Below are 10000 nucleotides of genomic sequence, written 5' to 3' on the forward strand. Positions count from 1 at the left end.
GCTGTGGCCTCGGTTACCGAGTTGCCCCGACTGGACTTGGTGCGTGCGGGAAGACGGGTGCAGCTGTGGCCTCGGTTACCGAGTTGCCCCGACTGGACTTGGTGCGTGCGGGAAGACGGGTGCTGCTATGGCCTCGGTTAACGAGTTGCCCCGGCTGGACTTGGTGCGGGAAGAGAGAGGTGGAATTGTGGCTCGGGTTAACGAGTTGCCCGGGCTCTCCGCCGGCTGCGGGCAGTTTTGGTTAACGAGTTGCCCAGCCAACTTTTTGGCGCGGTTAGGGGCATAATTAGTGTTGTCCCCCTTGGCGGTAAAGTTAGGCGCCTCTTCGTTAACCGGCGCCGCTGCGTTAGCCGAAGCTCGCCTCGGTCGGTCGGTGGGCGGCCCTCCGGCGGGATTGCTCCCACCGTGGATGGATGGCGCGCCTCGACCGGCCAGAGGCCGTGGAACCCGCCCGCCCGAAAGTCCCAAGTTGTGACTCGAGACATCGGGTAGGCGCGGGGAGCTCCGGTGGTCCGGCCGAAAATGCCGCCGCCCGGCCGGCACAGCCCTCCGAATCGGTCCCCAGGCGGACTTCCGCCAGTGGGAATTGGTCCGAAAATTCGTACGGGCAAAGTTGAGATTCGGCCGTAAATGCCGCCACGCGGCCCGGGTTAACGATGTGGGGAGGCCCGTGCCGCCTGTCGACCACTCCTCGGTGATCGTGAAAACCGCCTCCCCATATATCTGCAGGAACCCCGCCAATGCCCCCGTACAGAAATCGCATGTGTCAAAGGGGCGGCCGAACTTGACCCCGGCGGCCGGGGCTCTGGAACTCCCGGCCGGCAGTGGCCGGCAAATCCGACCCGCATCCGGACTTCCGAGCCAGACTTGGTTAACGAATTGCACCTGGGTAACCAAAACTCCCTGGACCACCCGATCTCCGGACACATGGTTCAAGCTCACACACCCACACACCCACCCACCCACCCACCGCGCGGGCCCCGTGCGCCGTAGTATTGGAAGAGGTGGGCTGCGCCAGCTGGTTTTTTTTATCGAATTGTCAGGGTCCGGTCGGGTTAAGGATTTGACAGGGCCAGCTTGACTAAATTCAGTGAAGCGCGGGTATTCGGCGGGAGTAACTATGACTTAAGGCGGGGGGCCCATGGGCCAGCAAGGAGTTTCTGATGAACATCGGCCGGGACATTTTGACGGCGGGGCAAGAACTAGTTGTTATTGAGGGCGAAGGGTTTGTCCTCAGCTGGTTGATTGTCGAATTGTCGGGACTGCCGGGCCGGTTAGCGATTTGCCCGGCCGGCTTGGTTAACCATTTGCCCGAGCCGGGTTGGTTACCGAATTGTCAGGGTTGGGCTTGGTTAACCATTTGTCCGAGCCGGGTTGGTTAATGAATTGCCATGGCCGGGTTGGTTAACGCAGTTTCAGGGTTGGGCTTGATTAACGATTTGCCCGAGCAGGGTTGGCTAACGCATTGTCAGGAGCGTGCGCGGTTGGTTCACGAAACTGCCTGTTCCGGGTTTCTAGAGCGTTGTCAGGCCCGGCCGGCCGGGTTAGCGGCTTGCCAGACCCAACTTGACGAAATTCAGTGCGGCGCGGGTAAACGGCCGGAGTAACTATGACTCTCTTAAGGATGGAGGGGGGCCCATGGGCCAGCAAGGAGTTTCTGATGAACATCGGCCGGGACATTTTGACGGCGGGGCAAGAACTAGTTGTTATTGAGGGCGAAGGGTTTGTCCTCAGCTGGTTGATTGTCGAATTGTCGGGACTGCCGGGCCGGTTAGCGATTTGCCCGGCCGGCTTGGTTAACCATTTGCCCGAGCCGGGTTGGTTACCGAATTGTCAGGGTTGGGCTTGGTTAACCATTTGTCCGAGCCGGGTTGGTTAATGAATTGCCATGGCCGGGTTGGTTAACGCAGTTTCAGGGTTGGGCTTGATTAACGATTTGCCCGAGCAGGGTTGGCTAACGCATTGTCAGGAGCGTGCGCGGTTGGTTCACGAAACTGCCTGTTCCGGGTTTCTAGAGCGTTGTCAGGCCCGGCCGGCCGGGTTAGCGGCTTGCCAGACCCAACTTGACGAAATTCAGTGCGGCGCGGGTAAACGGCGGGAGTAACTATGACTCTCTTAAGGTATGGAGGGGGGCCCATGGGCCAGCAAGGAGTTTCTGATGAACATCGGCCGGGACATTTTGACGGCGGGGCAAGAACTAGTTGTTATTGAGGGCGAAGGGTTTGTCCTCAGCGGGTTGATTGTCGAATTGTCGGGACTGCCGGGCCGGTTAACGATTTGCCCGGCCGGCTTGGTTAACCATTTGCCCGAGCCGGGTTGGTTACCGAATTGTCAGGGTTGGGCTTGGTTCACCATTTGCCCGAGCCGGGTTGGTTAATGAATTGCCATGGCCGGGTTGATTAACGCATTGTCAGGGTTGGGCTTGGTTAACGATTTGCCCGAGCAGGGTGGGTGAACGCATTGTCAGGAGCGTGCGCGGTTGGTTCACGAAACTGCCTGTTCCGGGTTTCTAGAGCGTTGTCAGGCCCGGCCGGCCGGGTTAGCAGGTTGCCAGACCCAACTTGACGAAATTCAGTGCGGCGCGGGTAAACGGCGGGAGTAACTATGACTCTCTTAAGGTAAGGAGGGGGGGCCCATGGGCCAGCAAGGAGTTTCTGATGAACATCGGCCGGGACATTTTGACGGCGGGTCAAGAACTAGTTGTTATTGAGGGCGAAGGGTTTGTCCTCAGCTGGTTGATTGTCGAATTGTCGGGACTGCCGGGCCGGTTACCGATTTGCCCGGCCGGCTTGGTTAACCATTTGCCCGAGCCGGGTTGGTTAACGAATTGTCAGGGTTGGGCTTGGTTAACCATTTGCCCGGGCCGGGTTGGTTAATGAATTGCCATGGCCGGGTTGGTTAACGCAGTTTCAGGGTTGGGCTTGATTAACGATTTGCCCGAGCAGGGTTGGCTAACGCATTGTCAGGAGCGTGCGCGGTTGGTTCACGAAACTGCCTGTTCCGGGTTTCTAGAGCGTTGTCAGGCCCGGCCGGCCGGGTTAGCGGCTTGCCAGACCCAACTTGACGAAATTCAGTGCGGCGCGGGTAAACGGCGGGAGTAACTATGACTCTCTTAAGGTAAGGAGGGGGGGCCCATGGGCCAGCAAGGAGTTTCTGATGAACATCGGCCGGGACATTTTGACGGCGGGGCAAGAACTAGTTGTTATTGAGGGCGAAGGGTTTGTCCTCAGCGGGTTGATTGTCGAATTGTCGGGACTGCCGGGCCGGTTAGCGATTTGCCCGGCCGGCTTGGTTAACCATTTGCCCGAGCCGGGTTGGTTACCGAATTGTCAGGGTTGGGCTTGGTTAACCATTTGTCCGAGCCGGGTTGGTTAATGAATTGCCATGGCCGGGTTGGTTAACGCAGTTTCAGGGTTGGGCTTGATTAACGATTTGCCCGAGCAGGGTTGGCTAACGCATTGTCAGGAGCGTGCGCGGTTGGTTCACGAAACTGCCTGTTCCGGGTTTCTAGAGCGTTGTCAGGCCCGGCCGGCCGGGTTAGCGGCTTGCCAGACCCAACTTGACGAAATTCAGTGCGGCGCGGGTAAACGGCGGGAGTAACTATGACTCTCTTAAGGGTAAGGAGGGGGGGCCCATGGGCCAGCAAGGAGTTTCTGATGAACATCGGCCGGGACATTTTGACGGCGGGGCAAGACGTAGTTGTTATTGAGGGTGAAGGGTTTGTCCTCAGCTGGTTGATTGTCGAATAGTCGGGGCTGCCGGGCCGGTTACCGATTTGCCCGGCCGGCTTGGTTAACCATTTGCCCGGGCCGGGTTGGTTAACGAATTGTCAGGGTTGGGCTTGGTTAACCATTTGCCCGGGCCGGGTTGGTTAATGAATTGCCATGGCCGGGTTGGTTAACGCAGTTTCAGGGTTGGGCTTGATTAACGATTTGCCCGAGCAGGGTTGGCTAACGCATTGTCAGGAGCGTGCGCGGTTGGTTCACGAAACTGCCTGTTCCGGGTTTCTAGAGCGTTGTCAGGCCCGGCCGGCCGGGTTAGCGGCTTGCCAGACCCAACTTGACGAAATTCAGTGCGGCGCGGGTAAACGGCGGGAGTAACTATGACTCTCTTAAGGTATGGAGGGGGGCCCATGGGCCAGCAAGGAGTTTCTGATGAACATCGGCCGGGACATTTTGACGGCGGGGCAAGAACTAGTTGTTATTGAGGGCGAAGGGTTTGTCCTCAGCGGGTTGATTGTCGAATTGTCGGGACTGCCGGGCCGGTTAACGATTTGCCCGGCCGGCTTGGTTAACCATTTGCCCGAGCCGGGTTGGTTACCGAATTGTCAGGGTTGGGCTTGGTTCACCATTTGCCCGAGCCGGGTTGGTTAATGAATTGCCATGGCCGGGTTGATTAACGCATTGTCAGGGTTGGGCTTGGTTAACGATTTGCCCGAGCAGGGTGGGTGAACGCATTGTCAGGAGCGTGCGCGGTTGGTTCACGAAACTGCCTGTTCCGGGTTTCTAGAGCGTTGTCAGGCCCGGCCGGCCGGGTTAGCAGGTTGCCAGACCCAACTTGACGAAATTCAGTGCGGCGCGGGTAAACGGCGGGAGTAACTATGACTCTCTTAAGGTAAGGAGGGGGGGCCCATGGGCCAGCAAGGAGTTTCTGATGAACATCGGCCGGGACATTTTGACGGCGGGTCAAGAACTAGTTGTTATTGAGGGCGAAGGGTTTGTCCTCAGCTGGTTGATTGTCGAATTGTCGGGACTGCCGGGCCGGTTACCGATTTGCCCGGCCGGCTTGGTTAACCATTTGCCCGAGCCGGGTTGGTTAACGAATTGTCAGGGTTGGGCTTGGTTAACCATTTGCCCGGGCCGGGTTGGTTAATGAATTGCCATGGCCGGGTTGGTTAACGCAGTTTCAGGGTTGGGCTTGATTAACGATTTGCCCGAGCAGGGTTGGCTAACGCATTGTCAGGAGCGTGCGCGGTTGGTTCACGAAACTGCCTGTTCCGGGTTTCTAGAGCGTTGTCAGGCCCGGCCGGCCGGGTTAGCGGCTTGCCAGACCCAACTTGACGAAATTCAGTGCGGCGCGGGTAAACGGCGGGAGTAACTATGACTCTCTTAAGGTAAGGAGGGGGGGCCCATGGGCCAGCAAGGAGTTTCTGATGAACATCGGCCGGGACATTTTGACGGCGGGGCAAGAACTAGTTGTTATTCAGGGCGAAGGGTTTGTCCTCAGCTGGTTGATTGTCGAATAGTCGGGGCTGCCGGGCCGGTTACCGATTTGCCCGGCCGGCTTGGTTAACCATTTGCCCGGGCCGGGTTGGTTAACGAATTGTCAGGGTTGGGCTTGGTTAACCATTTGCCCGGGCCGGGTTGGTTAATGAATTGCCATGGCCGGGTTGGTTAACGCAGTTTCAGGGTTGGGCTTGATTAACGATTTGCCCGAGCAGGGTTGGCTAACGCATTGTCAGGAGCGTGCGCGGTTGGTTCACGAAACTGCCTGTTCCGGGTTTCTAGAGCGTTGTCAGGCCCGGCCGGCCGGGTTAGCGGCTTGCCAGACCCAACTTGACGAAATTCAGTGCGGCGCGGGTAAACGGCGGGAGTAACTATGACTCTCTTAAGGTATGGAGGGGGGCCCATGGGCCAGCAAGGAGTTTCTGATGAACATCGGCCGGGACATTTTGACGGCGGGGCAAGAACTAGTTGTTATTGAGGGCGAAGGGTTTGTCCTCAGCGGGTTGATTGTCGAATTGTCGGGACTGCCGGGCCGGTTAGCGATTTGCCCGGCCGGCTTGGTTAACCATTTGCCCGAGCCGGGTTGGTTACCGAATTGTCAGGGTTGGGCTTGGTTAACCATTTGCCCGGGCCGGGTTGGTTAATGAATTGCCATGGCCGGGTTGGTTAACGCAGTTTCAGGGTTGGGCTTGATTAACGATTTGCCCGAGCAGGGTTGGCTAACGCATTGTCAGGAGCGTGCGCGGTTGGTTCACGAAACTGCCTGTTCCGGGTTTCTAGAGCGTTGTCAGGCCCGGCCGGCCGGGTTAGCGGCTTGCCAGACCCAACTTGACGAAATTCAGTGCGGCGCGGGTAAACGGCCGGAGTAACTATGACTCTCTTAAGGTATGGAGGGGGGCCCATGGGCCAGCAAGGAGTTTCTGATGAACATCGGCCGGGACATTTTGACGGCGGGGCAAGAACTAGTTGTTATTGAGGGCGAAGGGTTTGTCCTCAGCGGGTTGATTGTCGAATTGTCGGGACTGCCGGGCCGGTTAGCGATTTGCCCGGCCGGCTTGGTTAACCATTTGCCCGAGCCGGGTTGGTTACCGAATTGTCAGGGTTGGGCTTGGTTAACCATTTGCCCGGGCCGGGTTGGTTAATGAATTGCCATGGCCGGGTTGGTTAACGCAGTTTCAGGGTTGGGCTTGATTAACGATTTGCCCGAGCAGGGTTGGCTAACGCATTGTCAGGAGCGTGCGCGGTTGGTTCACGAAACTGCCTGTTCCGGGTTTCTAGAGCGTTGTCAGGCCCGGCCGGCCGGGTTAGCGGCTTGCCAGACCCAACTTGACGAAATTCAGTGCGGCGCGGGTAAACGGCCGGAGTAACTATGACTCTCTTAAGGATGGAGGGGGGCCCATGGGCCAGCAAGGAGTTTCTGATGAACATCGGCCGGGACATTTTGACGGCGGGGCAAGAACTAGTTGTTATTGAGGGCGAAGGGTTTGTCCTCAGCTGGTTGATTGTCGAATTGTCGGGACTGCCGGGCCGGTTAGCGATTTGCCCGGCCGGCTTGGTTAACCATTTGCCCGAGCCGGGTTGGTTACCGAATTGTCAGGGTTGGGCTTGGTTAACCATTTGTCCGAGCCGGGTTGGTTAATGAATTGCCATGGCCGGGTTGGTTAACGCAGTTTCAGGGTTGGGCTTGATTAACGATTTGCCCGAGCAGGGTTGGCTAACGCATTGTCAGGAGCGTGCGCGGTTGGTTCACGAAACTGCCTGTTCCGGGTTTCTAGAGCGTTGTCAGGCCCGGCCGGCCGGGTTAGCGGCTTGCCAGACCCAACTTGACGAAATTCAGTGCGGCGCGGGTAAACGGCGGGAGTAACTATGACTCTCTTAAGGTATGGAGGGGGGCCCATGGGCCAGCAAGGAGTGTCTGATGAACATCGGCCGGGACATTTTGACGGCGGGGCAAGAACTAGTTGTTATTGAGGGCGAAGGGTTTGTCCTCAGCGGGTTGATTGTCGAATTGTCGGGACTGCCGGGCCGGTTAACGATTTGCCCGGCCGGCTTGGTTAACCATTTGCCCGAGCCGGGTTGGTTACCGAATTGTCAGGGTTGGGCTTGGTTCACCATTTGCCCGAGCCGGGTTGGTTAATGAATTGCCATGGCCGGGTTGATTAACGCATTGTCAGGGTTGGGCTTGGTTAACGATTTGCCCGAGCAGGGTGGGTGAACGCATTGTCAGGAGCGTGCGCGGTTGGTTCACGAAACTGCCTGTTCCGGGTTTCTAGAGCGTTGTCAGGCCCGGCCGGCCGGGTTAGCAGGTTGCCAGACCCAACTTGACGAAATTCAGTGCGGCGCGGGTAAACGGCGGGAGTAACTATGACTCTCTTAAGGTAAGGAGGGGGGGCCCATGGGCCAGCAAGGAGTTTCTGATGAACATCGGCCGGGACATTTTGACGGCGGGTCAAGAACTAGTTGTTATTGAGGGCGAAGGGTTTGTCCTCAGCTGGTTGATTGTCGAATTGTCGGGACTGCCGGGCCGGTTACCGATTTGCCCGGCCGGCTTGGTTAACCATTTGCCCGAGCCGGGTTGTTTAGCGAATTGCCACGTATGGGTTGGTTAACGAATTGTCGGGTTTGGGCTTGGTTAACGACTTGACCGTGCAAGGTTGGTGAACGAATTGTCGGGGTTGGGCTTGGTTAACGATTTGCCCGAGCAGGGTTGGTTAGCGAATTGTCCGGGTCAGACTGGTTAACGAATTGTCCGGCTGGGTTGGTGCACTCATTGCCAGGACAGGGTTGTTTAATGAATTGTCCGTTCCCAGTTGGTTCACGAATTGGCAAGGCCAGGGTGGTTAAGGAATTGTCCGGGCCAGGTTGGTTAACGAATTGCCCGTCCTGGCTGGTTAACGAATTGTCCGGGCCAGGTTGGTTAACGAATTGCCCGTCCTGGCTGGTTAACGAATTGTCAGGGTCAGGTTGGTTAACGAATTGCCATGGCCGGGTAGGTTAACGAATTGCCAGAGCCAGCTTGGTTAACGAATTGTCCGGCCGGGTTGGTTAACGAATTGTCCGTTCCCAGTTGGTTCACGAATTGGCAAGGACAGGGTGGTTAACGAATTGTCCGGCCGGGTTGGTGCACTCATTGCCAGGACAGGGTTGGTTACCGAATTGTCCGTTCCCAGTTGGTTCACGAATTGGAAAACCAGGGTGGTTAAAGTATTGTCCGGGCCTGGTTGGTTAACGAATTGCCCGTCCTGGTTGGTTAACGAATTGTCCGGGTCAGGTTGGTTAACGAATTGCCAGGGTCTGGTTGGTTACCGAATTGTCCGGCCGGGTTGGTGCACTCATTGCCAGGACAGGGTTGGTTGACGAATTGCCCGTCCTGGTTGGTTAACGAATTGCCAGGGTCTGGTTGGTTACCGAATTGTCCGGCCGGGTTGGTGCACTCATTGCCAGGACAGGGTTGGTTGACGAATTGCCCGTCCTGGTTGGTTAACGAATTGCCAGGGTCTGGTTGGTTACCGAATTGTCCGGCCGGGCTGGTGCACTCATTGCCAGGACAGGGTTGGTTACCGAATTGTCAGGGTCAGGTTGGTTAACGAATTGCCATGGCCGGGTAGGTTAACGAATTGCCAGAGCCAGCTTGGTTAACGAATTGTCCGGCCGGGTTGGTTAACGAATTGTCCCGGCCAGGTTGGTTAACGAATTGCCAGAGCCAGCTTGGTTAACGAATTGTCCGGCCGGGTTGGTGCACTCATTGCCAGGACAAGGTTGGTTAACGAATTGCCCGGTTCCGAATGGTTAACGAATTGCCCGGTCCCGGTCGGTTCACGAATTGCCCGCCCGCTGATTGTTAACTTTTCGCACCGGCGGGGGATGGCTTGGGTAACGAGCCTCCAAGATCTGTCGGTTAACCATTTGCCCGGTGGCAATTCGTTAACCAAGTCCGCTCCGGAAGTCTGGATGGGGGTCGGATTTGCCGGCCGAGGCCGACCCGGAGTTCCAGAGGCTCGGCCGCCGGGGTCAGATTCGGCCGCCCCTTTGACACATGCAATTTCTGTACGGGGGCATTGGCGGGGTTCCTGCAGATATATAGGGAGGCCGTTTTCACGAGTTGTTGAAGTATTCGGTAGATGGCACCGGCCTCCCCAATTGGTTAACCCGGGCCACGCGGCAGCTTTTCCGCACGATTCCGAAGATTGCCGGTATGGATTTTCGGACAAATACCCAATTGCGGAAGTCTGTCAGCGGGACCTATTCGCAGGCCCATGCCGGCCGAGGGGCGGCATTTTCCGTATGACTACCGGTGCTCCGGCCGCCGAATGGAAACCTTGCCCGAATGAATTTCTGACAAAGTCCCGAGGCGGGAGCCAGTAAGGGGACGTATTCGGCGGGCCGTGCCGGCCGAGCGGCGGCATTTTCGGAGGGACAACCGCAGGTCCCGCCGTCGATCCGAGACCTTGGCTGAAGAGTCGAAAGTAATCTAAGTCCCGACTCGGAAGTCAGAATGAAGGCGACTTCGGGGCCCTCCTGCCGACCGAGGCGGCCGATCGACGGCGGCACTACCGGAGGGCCGCCCGCCGAGCCAGCCGCGTGCCCTCGGCGCCACGCCGGTTAACCAATTGCCGTCGGAAGCCTGTGAAGGTCGGATCTGCCCCGTCGGGCGGGCCCGAGGTCCCCCGCGACCGGCATGAGCTCCGGGCGTCGTGCCGCCGGTTTGACACATGTCATTGTTGCACGGTCTGTCGCGGCTCTGGTTAACGAGTTAGGCCCGGAAGTCACTATGG

Source organism: Mobula birostris, unplaced genomic scaffold (genome assembly GCF_030028105.1).
Source record: "Mobula birostris isolate sMobBir1 unplaced genomic scaffold, sMobBir1.hap1 scaffold_502, whole genome shotgun sequence".
In the NCBI taxonomy this organism is placed as follows: domain Eukaryota; kingdom Metazoa; phylum Chordata; class Chondrichthyes; order Myliobatiformes; family Myliobatidae; genus Mobula; species Mobula birostris.